A 14,040-nucleotide genomic window follows, 5' to 3' on the forward strand; every position below is an offset into this window, starting at 1 on the left:
TCTCGAAATCCGTGCCTTGTATACACGGCAGAAATTTTTGAAACCGTGACATGTTATGCACGGTTGTTTCATCTTTTTCGTTTTGTTTTTATGCATATTGTTGTTTTATACGGAGATTATAACAATATGTGTCATGTTTTGTCAATTGTCAAATTGATTTTAATCGGTTTTGATCAAAAATTGCATTTGCTTTGCTTCAACAAAACTGTTTTCTCGAGGGTTTGAAGTTTTCAGAAAGTTTTGTACTCGATCGACCATGTTTTTAATCGATCGAGTGGTTTTCTGTCTTGTTTTCACTCGATCGAGTCCTTCTTTGTACTCGATCGACCATTTTCAAAACCCCACGCTTTCGATCGAGGAGTCCTCGTTTCGATCGAAAGCGGCTTTTGTTGATATAAGTACTGATCGACCACCAGTTTAGTCGATCGAGCACTTCCTGTTTGGCAACCTTCTTGATCGACTTGCGCTTGATCGATCGAGCCCTTTAGTTCCTCGATCGAGCACTTGTGTCCCTGGATCGAGGGATTTCTGTTTTGACAGCTTTGAAAATTTGTTTCTTTTGATTTAAATTTTCTTTTGGCATCCATATGTACTTTATACGGATAGAGTACACTCGCTATGATTGTGAAACGGTTCACACACGTACTATTAAGTTATTTTAAAGCGTATTTAAAGTAACGGATTGTAATGGATTAAAATTAAATGATAGAAGCGGTTTTATCACATGAATTTTGATCATTAAAAGGTGGTTTGGATAAATTTAACATAATTACGGAATTATGTCACGAATGAATTTGTTTTTTTTTTTAGTTGATGCATTTTTATTTATCGTTTATCTTGAATGCCGTGAATGCCTTTTTATTACGTATTTAATTTTTGCAAACGGTTGTAACTTAGTGTGGCCTTAGTAGAACGTGTTACCGTAATGATGGAACACGGTCTTGGTTGTATTTTGAGATCTCGTATCTCCGTTTTGGATTTTTCACTTGTAATTACAGTTTTTAATTAGAATGTAAATAGGTTTATTTTGTAATTTTAAATTGTAATTTTTGAGAAGACCAAAGATGGAGACCGGATGCTCACTCCCGCTACTTGGATCAAGATGGAACATCAAGACAAGCTTCTCGGGTCCAACGGTGGATTCCAAAGTTGTTTTATGTTTTGTTTTACTAGGATAGGCCACACTAGGAATTTTTATTTACGTATTGCATTCAATTATTTATTTTTCCGTAACGATTATATGCATCATATTCCGCCTAAAACCAAACCACCTAATAATTGCATGAAAACCGACACATATAGAGGTCACGAGTTAGTTTTCTTTGACATTCGTATGTCACACGATTTTTATAAGCCATCACCCAAATTAATTCATTCACGCAGACGCTAGTTATTCGTTCACTTAATATGAATTATAATTTAGTTGATGGGATCTTCCTCGTATAAACAAAAATTGAGAACGGTCTTTATAGGTCAAACTCCAATGAGTCCCTTCTTCGTCGGTAGGCATAATATGACCCCTTCTACGTCGGGTAAGTTGGAACCGATTGACCTATTTTACCTCAACACTATGGTCACTCGTACGATCCTGTGATCATGGTGGACTATAGATAGGATTTACGGAAATCTATCGACCAAGAGTTCTTCCGGAAGAATTAGCTAAACAGTTGGCTTATCAATTTACAGAAATTGAGTCTTGGGATCACTTGTATCATTCTTGAGGGAGATCAATTATGCAAGTGCGAGAGTCTACATGTTTAAAATGAATTTTAAAATAGACTTAAATCACCTCGATGAGTTGCTTATTTCGTTTTGTTTTTCTTCCTTTTTCAATGTAGAACACGAACATTTAAACGCAAATAACAAATGGTGGTTCTACGATAACCCAATGCCAAGTGCCACATTGGACCGTGAGTCCTGGCTTCGGATCTTCATGAATCGGATGAATCGGTCTACTCGATCAAGAATGATGGATCCAACTTCGCGGACCGGGAAGCGGCATTACGGAATGTCTTTGCTGCTGACGGAAGCTCAAATATCTATTAGAGCCCATCCCGGCAAACCCAGGTCCCACGGCTAGAGCTTCTGAAATCACCAAGTTTAATGATTTACGTATGGAAGCGGTGCGATTAAAAACGTACTCATTTTTGCAATGGAACCCAATTTGCAGAAACGCTTCATAGCCCAAGGTGCAAACAAGATTTTCACCACGCTCACCAAGGAATTCTCGAAAGCACCGAGAATCGTGACCTATGAGCATACCACTCGCTTCTTTGATGCGAGACTCCCGAAAAGGGCCAACCGGTTAGCCCACACATTCTCAAAGATGATTGAGAATGTCGAGAAACTGGAGACCTTTAATCAGAACATCAGCGAGAACATTGTTATCGACCGCATTCTTCATTCACTCCACGATGGTTATTCGCAATTTAGAGCGAATTACTATATGAATGATTTGAAGAAAACTCCCCATGAACTGCACTCCCTTCTCGTACAGACCGAGAAGGACATGAAGTCCAGTGGGAGCATGAAACAGGATGTTCTCGTTGTGTCAAATAAAGGAAAGGGTAAGGGCAAAGCTCAAGCAAACCTAGCGAGGGTAGGTAAGGCGAAGTTCAAGAAGTCGGGCTCAGGTAAGAGTGGTCCTGGTGAGTCGAGTAACTCATCAGGCGCGACAAAGAGCAAGAAAGATAACATGGAATGCCATCACTGCCACATGACTGGGCATTGGAGACGCACATGTCCTGTTTATCATGAGGACTTAAAAGCAGGTCGTGTTAAACCTGTTGGTATGTCTTCTTCTTCTACTTTTATTCATATGATTGAGATTAACCACGCAAGTTACGGAACTTGGGTACTTGATAATTGGTTGTGGTTCTCATCTGTGTAATCATGTGCGGGGCTCAAACATCGAACCCCTCGTAAAGGGTGAGGTGGACCTGCGTGTTGGGAATGGAGCAAGAGTAGCTGCCATCTCCAAGGGGACATATGTGATCCAGCTTCCTAGCGGATTTGAGTTGTCATTATATGACTGCTATTATGTACCTAGTCTTTCCAAAAACATTATTTCAGTTTCTGCGCTTGATAAACTTGGTTTTTCATTTGTAATAGAAAATAATGCTTGCATTTTCTCATTACACGATATGATTTACGGCAAGGCAGTCTCCATGAACGGAATTTATGTTTTAGATCAGACCACGGAAATATTACACGTAATGAATAAAAAGTTAAAGGTTGGTGACAAAGATCAAACGTATCTATGGCACTGCCGTATGGGACACATTAATGAGAAACGCGTAAAACAGCTCATCAAACATGGAGCTATCTTGGCTTTTGATTTTCAATCATATGGCACGTGTGAATCATGTCTCATCGGTAAGATGACTCGGATTTCCTTCAAAGGTGTTGGAATGCGCGCTGCTGACCTATTAGGGCTCATACACACGGATGTATGTGGTCCTATGTCAATCACCGCACGAGAAGGCTATAGATATTTCATCACTTTCACGGACGATTTGAGTAGATATGGCTATGTCTACTTAATGAAGCACAAAAGTGAATCCTTTGAGAAATTCAAGGAATACCAAAATAGGGTACAGAACCTATTAGGTAGAAAGATTAAAACACTACGTTCGGATCGTGGTGGCGAGTATCTTTCTCACGAGTTTGATCAACACCTCAAAAACTGTGGGATTGCCTTACAGTTAACTCCACCTGGAACACCTCAATTGAATGGTGTGTCCGAACGGAGAAATCGAACACTACTTGATATGGTTCGATCCATGATGAGTCACACGGTTTTACCTGATTCGTTATGGGGTTATGCTCTTCTGTCAGCCGCTCTAATACTTAACCGAAGTCCGTCTAAAGCTGTTGACAAGACTCCATATGAACTATGGAAGGGAACGGTCCCTAACTTGTCCTTTATACGGGTTTGGGGCTGCGAGGCTTATGTCAAGTGGAGACACGAGGATAAGCTCGGCCCGCGATCGGTCAAGACATACTTTATAGGTTATCCTAAAGGAACACTTGGTCATTACTTCTATTCGCCAACCGAACAACGCGTTTTTGTTGCGGCTAGTGCGACATTCTTAGAGAAGGAATTTCTCGAGAATGCAAAGAGTGATAGAACCTTCGACCTGTCGGAGATTCCAGAACCAAACACCGAGCAACCATTGGAGGAACCTATTCCTTCAATCCCGGCTGCAATAAATATTCTGAGGAACCTAGGAGGTCGGGAAGAGTCTCTATTCCTCCGGACAGATACATTGGTATGGTCGAGGAACATGACATAGATGACGTTCTACTCTTAACGAGTAGTGAACCCGCAACCTATAAAGGTGCCGTGACCAGTTCTGACTCGAAACTATGGCTTGAGGCCTTGAAATCCGAGATGGACTCCATGTATGAGAACAACGTGTGGGATCTTGTTGACTTACCTGCTAAGGTTCGTCCCCTTCAATGCAAATGGCTTTACAAGATAAAGCATTCTGTGGAAGGTCAACAAGATATCTACAAAGCACGACTAGTTGCTAAAGGTTTCACCCAAGTGCCAGGTTTGCACTACGATGAGATTTTTGCACCCATAGTCATGCTGCGTTCCATTCGGATTATCTTAGCGATTGCCGCTTTTCATGACTATGAAATTTGGCAAATGGACGTGAAAACCGCCTTCTTAAACGGTTTTTTGGAGGAAGAGTTGTACATGGTACAACCCGAAGGTTTCATCGATCCACAACATCCTAAGAAAGTGTGCAAACTTAAGCGTTCCATTTATGGACTTAAGCAAGCATCTCGGAGTTGGAATCATCGCTTCGACCAAGTGATTAAAGCAAATGGATTTACTCGATCTGTCGAGGAACCATGTTTATATATCAAGTCGAGTGGGAGCAAGATTGTCTTCCTAATATTGTATGTTGACGACATACTCCTGATTGGGAATGACATACCTCTCTTAACTTCGGTGAAAGTATGGTTGAAAAACCATTTCCGGATGAAAGATCTGGGAGAGGCACAAAGAATTCCGGGCATCCGTATCTATCGAGATAGATCACGACGGATGTTATCTCTCGATCAGAGTCTTACATAGACAAAGTCCTAGAGAGATTCAGCATGACTAACTCCAAGAAGGGGTTCCTTCCTATGGCTCCAGGGGTGCATTTGAGCAAGTCTCAGGCACCAGAGACACCGGAAGAGAAAGAGCGCATGACACGGATTCCATATGCTTCGGCAATAGGATCAATCATGTATGCCATGATATGCACACGTCCGGACGTGGCATATGCATTGAGTATGACAAGTCGATTCCAACAGCATCCAGGTGAACCACATTGGTGGTTTGTCAAGAACATTCTTAAGTACCTACGGAGGACTAAAGATTGGGCATTGACTTATGGAGGCGATCAAAAGCTATGCGCAACCGGTTACGCAGATGCTAGCTTCCAAACGGATCGAGATGACTCGAAATCTCAGTCTGGATTCGTTTTTACTCTTAATGGCGCTGCATCACCGGAAGAGTTCGAAACAAACTGTTACAGCAGATTCTACGACTGAGTCCGAGTACTATGCCGCGTCTGAAGCTACAAAGGAAGCGATATGGATGCGTCAATTCTTACATGGGCTCTCTGTAGTGCCTAGTTCGAATGACCCGATCACCATCTATTGCGACAATAGTGGTGCCATCTTCCAAGCTAAGGAGCCAAAGTCTAGCAACAAGTCTAGACATGTACAACGGAAAGCTCATCTAATCCGGGATTACGTGGAGCAAAAGGAAGTAGTGATAGAAAAGATTGCTACAGATGATAACATAGCAGATCCTCTCACTAAAGCATTACGACAAGATAAGCATGAAGGGCATGTTAATTCCATGGGAATTAAACGTGTTCCTGAGTTGTAGTACTCTTTTATGGATTAGATTCATTCTCTTTTGTACTCTATACGACATCATCGTTTTGATATTATATATATATATATTTTGTTTTTCATGTGGAATTGTACGACAATTTTGAACACCACAAAGTGAACTGAACAAACATCATATCTTTTTCAGTCCTTAATTGCCCAAATGAGCTGATAACTCTGGAAATTATTTTGTGACGTTGGTTGATGGTGGGTTCAACGAGCCATAAGTCAACCGGTTGACTGACCAATCACAGAGGCGATTTATACGGATATTTCGTAGGACACACTTGTGACATCGACGTGGAGTCCTAAATGTTTTATAACATTCGTTGCCCGGTCGTGGATAGGACTTCCATGGTGATCCTAAGAGTCGATTCTTTTGACTATCGACTGTCTCTTGAGACTAAGGCAGATTTTGGGTGACTTTGGTTTCTTTCTCACGGTCATCCGTAACAGGGGGCCAAGTAGATTTTTTCTGGGTCATTTCATGCTGTGCTTAGATCGGAAGGAGTCGAGTTGAAGGAAATATTCAGCCTTTATCAGGTACTCGATATTTCTCGGGGCCACTCGAGGAGTCAGAATCGAAATGCATGGCCATGCTCGGATACGGATTCGTTTTATCAGTTAAGTTACTCTCTAGTCGGGGAAACCACTCTTGATACAGATCGATTGTAAAATACGACCTTTGTGGATCCGGATCTGCAAATTGTTTTACATTGAGTGGGAGAAATTTTAAATGAATATGAGAATCGGTTATCGCACATACACTTGTACGGACAAGTGGGAGTTTGTTGGAGCTTGTGTCCTCCAGTTAGTGCGGATAACGTCATTGCACATACACTTGTACGGACAAGTGGGAGCTTGTTGGGGTTGGTGTCCTTAACAGTTAGTGCAAGGACTTATAAACCTCTAAAAGGATCAAAGGGCATACTTTTGGTATTATTATCAGTTGATCCACGTTTATCAATAACGGTTGGCTTGCTAGATAAGTTTGACGTTATTGTCATACAGATGGCGGTGATCAACTGGTCCCTAAAAGTCACACCTATAGGATACGTTCGAGAGATGTGACGGTATGAAAATACAGTCATATAGATGCCAAATCTGACTAACCAGTTAGTCCGAGTTATTTGACTAGTAATTAGTCAAATATGTGATGTTGAGATATTATATTTAACACGGATTAAATATCATGGGCTAAGGCGAATTAACCAGTTAATTCGTAAAATTAAATATAAGCGTTTTATATTTAATTAAATGTATATTGAATATAATTATACAATACTGTTTTGTCGGACACGTATTAATAATTCAGCTAACCCGTATTATTAGCTGATGCCTTAATTTCCGATAACCGATAACAGTTTATAATACAAACCCGTCATATACATTTTAGCATTTTGGCGAACTGGACTTCGAGCTAAAATTAAGAGGAAGTGGAAGCCCACTTCCCCATGCAAACCATCGGTCCAGCCGAACCAAACAAAAGGAGAGACTCCCTCTCCTTTTGACCTAGACATTTCTTTTTACAGAAAACTAGGGTTTTTGGAGACATTTTCTCTCTGAAACTCAGATCTCACATCTCGAAAACATCACAACAAGTTCTCCCAATATTGCAAGGCAATCGGAGAACACATTCTAGCACAAGGGCATATCTCGGACAAGTCTTGGGTGCAACAATTAGGAGGAAATCTCGTTTGATTTCTGTTCTTTACGCCGTGCATCAAAGGACCCGAGGTTATTTCTTGTTCCTTATCGTTTCTATTGTATTTATGTTTTATGACCATAATCACATGTTTAAATTTACGTTATAGTCCTACAATTAAAGGGTAGTATACGGATATTAACCCACAGAGAAGACTCCCTCAATTCCGCAAAACGACCAAACAAAGCAGGGGGATGGTCGTGAACACGTACAGCAGCGGGAGTGGTCGATCGACCATAGCAGGCAGTCGATCGACCAGAGTGAACAGGAACAGAAGCTCCTGGTGTCGCGGCTCAGTCGATCGACCATAGGAGGCAGTCGATCGACCGAAAAACTCTTTGTAAGTTCTGATTTTCTTCGAATTAGCTCAATGAATTGAGCTAAGAAGGTCCAGAAACCTGCAAATACACATAATAACACGCCCAAAATTGCGCAAAAACCCAAAGTAACAGTCTAAAGGTCTTTAAATCCTAAGCAAACTGAATTAAAGCGAAGTCTCGCGCACACAAAAGCAATAAAAAGAAAGTTTAACGAAATCAATAAAGTGTCTTTTTAGAAAAGTAAATCAACTAATAGTTGATCAATAATGGCCACAGAATGGCCCACTTGCTCGGCTTCTGGCTACAAGAAGTAGCCTCTACAGAACTCATCTCCTCAGCGGGGCTCCTAGTCATTCCAATATCCGCAGAACTCAACGGATCAACACCTCTGATATCTTCCCAATCAATGACCTCGTCTGGCTCATCAAAATCCAAATCGGACTTCGTCACTTTGACTGGCTCCTCATCAGGCTCCTCATCAGTGCCATAGCTAAGACATCCTAAGCCGCCTCTTTGAACGATTGGCTCCTTCACAGCTGGAGCAACATGCGGCTCTTCCTTCCCCAAACCAGCTTCTGCAATATCCAAAACAGAAGAATCTTCCTCCAATTTGCTCCCAATCTGGGGCGGAGGTGTTACAACAGGAATAGGCATAGGGGCAGGCATATCAGAGAGCACAAAATAGGATTTCTTTTCAGAAACCACATTACAAGTTACTGGCCACATGGGGTCTTTCTTCTTAGCTGTTTGGGCAAAGACAGTGGAATGTTTCCCTACCTTAAAAGTCAATATCCCTAAGCCAACATCTATAACTGCACCAGCAGTGTGTATAAATGGTCTACCCAGAATGATAGGTATGTGAGCATCTTCGGGCATATCTAGCACAACGAAGTCAACAGGAAAAAAAAACTTTCCTATTTGCACAGGAATGTCCTCTAAGACTCCTATAGGCTAGACCGCAGAACGATCAGCCATCTGTACTATCATGTTGGTAACTGCAAACCTAGTCAATTTCAACTTTCTAGCAAGACTCAAAGGCATGACACTAATACTGGCTCCTAGGTCACATAATGCCTTCTCAATGGAAAAGGTGCCAATATTATATGGGATTGAAAAACTACCTGGGTCTTCTAGCTTATGAGGTGCAGTATGGGTCCAATAGGAACATGACTCCTCAATTAGTGCGACAGATTGCACAGTACCAAGTGACTTCTTTTTAGACAAAAGTTGCTTTATAAATTTCATGTAAGCAGGCACTTGATTAACTAATTCAAGGAAAGGAACATGCACATTTAAACTACGAATAACATTTTCAAATTTGTTAAATGATACCTGTTCCTTTGTCGGCACTAATCTCTCTGGATAGGGGGCTGTAAAAAGCAACTTGACCCTCTCCTCTAAGTCTCTCATACCGGCATCAGTGGATTTAGGCAGAAAATCCACTACCTTTTCTTTGTTGTAGCTTGAACCTTCTTCAGACCGTCTCAAAAATGAGCCATTAATCGATATTGGGTCATACTTTGGAACCGGGACAGACCCATCAGCATTTGGGTCTTGCCTCAATAATTTCAGAGTAGTCGTACCCCGAAACAAGTGGTCCCACAAGTTATTTGGCATTGGAGGACGAAAAGATTCAACATCAGCAACGTTTTCAGTCGATCGAACAGGTAGGTCGGTCGATCGATTGGCTTCTACAGGACCAGAAGCCGCACTATTTCGCGGACTAGTCGATCGACCGGGTATGCCAGTCGATCGACCGATACCCTGCGATCGTCTTTTTCTTGCTTGCCATTTGTTAGATTCGCCTTCTTCTTACTTGGTTCCGCCTCATATTTTCCAAGAGCTTCCTCGACCATAGCGGGCCCATCAAGGGTAGACCCACTCCTCAAAGTAATTGCATTAAGGGTCTCTTTTGATCCTACCATTGACGGTAAATGCCCCGGAGCTTGAGTTGCACTCTTGCTAGCCAATTGAGCAATTTGGCTCTCCAACATTTTTATCCCGGCCTCTCTAGCTTGGGACTTCTTTAGCAACAAATTTTTCAACTCAGTAAAATCGGAACTTTGGAGCTGCTGCTGCTGCTGAGGGATATACAGAGGCTTTTGATATGGATGCTGCTGCTTATGAGGGGGCACATAATTCTGCTGCTGTTGTGGACTCGGATTAAGGACATTCTGGGTGGTCCACCTCAAATTGGGGTGGACATTAGAGGGATCAGGATATGTACCAGTTTGCCTATAATGTTGAAAGGCAGCACATACTTCAGTCGAACTCGGACAAAAATTCGAAACATGTCCCTCAGCTCCACATCTTTTGCATAAAAAGGGACCGTCTGAAACATCATTAACCTTGTATATACCTCCTTTTTGGGATCCCCCGAAGTCTATCTTATCGAATCTCGCAGTAAAGGCCTCTATTGCAGCTACAACAGTTGATTCAGCTGACCTCCTCTGATTTCCTCTAGAATTCCGATGCTCAGCTTTATGGATGGCTATGTCGTCGATGATTTTTCACCCCTTTGTCTCACCGATATTTTCTTGAAATATCCCATTGGCTGCAGCATCTAGGATAGCTCTCTGATCATCGAAAAAGACCATTGTAGAATTGGTTGCACAGAAACCACTTCTCAAACCCATGGTGCGGAATAGTTCGCACCAGTCTCTTGAAACGGACTCATGCCTCATGAAAACCTTCATCAGGGCCCTGTTTAAAGCTCGTGATCTGAGCTCTAATCGTATTGGTCTTCAATGCAGAAAAGTATTTCTTATAAACAGCTAAGGCCAACGAATTCCAATCAGTAATCCCATTAGCAGCTCGATCCAGATCTCGGTACCACTCCCTAGCAGCATCACAGAGCGAAAATAAGAACATTGTCTCTTTTACCTGATCCGGAGTCACACCTGCTGGTGGGGATATGGAGCAACAGTAGTCAATTAATGTCTCCATATGCTTAGCTGCATCTTCATTTGCAGCTCCCCCAAATTGGTTTCTCTCAACCAAGTTAATGTAAGCCGGTTTTGGTTCGAATTTCCTATCTGTCCCAGCTGGCAATGCGAATTCTTTGTAGAGATTCTCAGCTTTCGGCTCCGAGTATCTGGCTATACTAGCTTCTTCAGCCATATCTGGAGATGTGACGGTCTCAGCTGATGAAGTAGAAATAGGAGATGAAGGTGGATCCTCCTCGAATAGCTCGTTCACGTAGTAACTGGACAGAGTACTCAGCTCTTCCTCTGTCGGCAATACTCTAGATGATCGTTCAACTCACGCAATGTCTTCTCAATCTCAGGATTGAATGGTAGTAATTCACCATCCTTTGACCTGCGCATAAGAAGAAACTACGAGTAGAATATAAGAAGAGTTTAAGGAACAGATGTCCCTTAAACTGAGAAAAGACTAAAATAAAAACAACTAAAAATTTAAACAATTGCCTCCCCGGCAACGGCGCTAAAATTTGATACCGTCGTAGAGTACCAAAGATAAATTTATAGTTTCCAAACTACTACTATAGATAGCGGCAGTCAGGGTCGAACCACAGAGAGGCGATGCAATTAATAGTCATCTGATTTTAGTCTAAGTAACAAATGTGAGGGGATTTGTTTTGAATTGTTCGATAACTAAAAGAAATGAAATTAAAAGTAAACTAAATAAATGGATGAAATCAAATATTAAAAAGGATGCTAAGATGGTCGGTTCACTGTAGTTTCGACGGCGGCAATTCTAGGTAAACTGTCCTAAGCATGTTAGACGGGAAAAATAAAAAGTCCTCTCGGTCCAATTTAACAGGTAGCAACCTTTCGGCCTAAGCTACGAGTCCCTATCTCACTAATACCAACTTTCGTTCTTGATTAATGAATCTAAATTAACTTATCTCTCGATCTTATTAATTTAGTCGTCTTAGTTAGGTAGGCTATCTCCCTTCCCTATCTTTCGATCTTAACGGGTCGGTCAATTCATAAACATTCAACTAGTCGCGTGCACTCAATTCGTCAAATATAGCAATTTGATTTATTAAAACGTAGCTAATCTAACACGGCCCCAGTCGATCGACCAGAGCCCGAAAACTGGTCGCCGGAATTGAAGCCGTCTAACCTACAGACTCCCTACATCTTAGCACTTGGGATTTAGCTACTCATACTCGTGATGAAAACAGCGATAAGATTAACTAATAAAGCAAACGAATTCATATTTAAATTAACTAAATGAATAACTAACATAAAACAATAATATGGCTTTGGGAAATCTAACTAGCAATTTCTAATCTATGAACGAATAAAGTAAACTAAAATTATGGAAGCAAAATTACCGTAAGAATTGCAAAGAAAGGAAGAATCCGAAAAGCGCAAACGAAAGTAAATTGTATATTGAATGATTATGCCCTAAAAACAATGACATATCAAACCCTAATTATTTCCTAAAATTCTTATGATCAAAGACTTGATGAATTCCAGAATAGAGAGGGTTACGTTGTATAAGAATGTTGCGTAACTCTCTTATTCCTAAACCTAATTACAATAGGCTTCTAACTTCTCGTTCTTTTTATTTGCGTCAGATTATCGATTTGGTCGATCGACCACTGATGCCAGTCGATCGACTAAACTGCACTGTACATGAGCTACTGGAAGTCGTGCTCTGGTCGATCGACCAGAGGCATCGGTCGATCGACCACTGTAGCTGGTACTTTGCTTCAAAACTTCGTGAATTAGTCTTTCGGGCCTCGATATGCGCACCAAGTTCGCTTCCTGAGTAAATACTTCATGTCAAATGCAATGCTAGGTACTCGGGGACGGATTCGGCTCATTTCCCGCTGGATTCTTCACATTTCTGCAATATTGCACAAAAACACGAAAGTAGACGGAAATGGGGAAAATAGTAGCATAAACTACATAAATAAGCTCTGAAATGCGTGTAAAATAGGGTGTAAAACATCAAATAAATGACACGCATCAACTTTATTGTGCGATTGTTTTACAGTTTAAAGTAAAAATGGTACCACGAGTAATAAAATAGATTTGAATGAGGCTTGAAGGTAAGTTAGATACACTTATTATAGAAATATGTATAAGGTTAAGATTCAAATTATTAGATACATTAAAAAAAAGTCATGAACAACACATAAAAGGGTAAGAGTAGTCTTTCCCTAACATAGTAAAGACCGTTTCTCTCAAGCTTTTCTTCTGACAAATTTACATGCATAAAAAACGGTACTATTCAATTATATGGCGCAAACTAATTATTATTGATGCTATATTTTTTTTTGTGTAAATTGAGCACATCATCAGTATAATTTAGGGAGAGATACAAATTGGGGAAGGATGAGACATATTCATCATGCATAATACAATGCTTTAACCACCTTTAGGCAAAAATATAAAAATAAATGAAAAAATTTAAACCTAAAAGGGGGTCACGTACTTGCCAACTCATCTATAGTTCTCTACCGCATTAATATTCTCATGAAGTTTAGGTCATTTATTTCATATTAATAAAAAAAAATGATTATACAGCTTCGTACAATGTGTGATTTATAACTTTTAGCTAACTTATTTGAACTTGCTTAAATTTATATATTTTAAGTGAAGAATATTAATTATAAATATGATAAAGATAAAATTTGATCTTTAATTTCTTCAGAGATAAAAAAACTCAATTTTTTTTTTATAATATACTCCGTACTAAATAAAGGTCATAATGTAAAATAGGAAATTACACCACAATCTGTCGATGCTCAACACTCAAAATAGCACATTTGTTATTTAAATTGTGCAAAAACTCTCAAAATGCTAAAAAAAGTGTTCAATCTGTCGTTATCAAACAAAACCTAAGTTTCTGCATTTTTTTTTGTCATGTTCAACTTAATCTTTACGGGATGTAAAAATGATGAAGTTCAAAAAGTAGCGGTTAGGTTTCTGTTAGATAGATGGACTTTTCAAGAGAGAGATGAAAGCTTTGCATTTTAGACCGTTTTATGTGTGAACCGAAGGGATTAAGTAGTAAGCTAAAGGTTGTTTCGAGTGGGAATGAGGTTCATTGCGACGAGTTGGTTGACTAAAGTTTTTCCTTACTAGATCTAGAAAGGGGATAATACTTCTGAGATAATAAAATTTGAAGAAAAAA

The sequence above is a fragment of the Silene latifolia genome, chromosome Y, assembly GCF_048544455.1.
Source record: "Silene latifolia isolate original U9 population chromosome Y, ASM4854445v1, whole genome shotgun sequence".
Taxonomy (NCBI): domain Eukaryota; kingdom Viridiplantae; phylum Streptophyta; class Magnoliopsida; order Caryophyllales; family Caryophyllaceae; genus Silene; species Silene latifolia.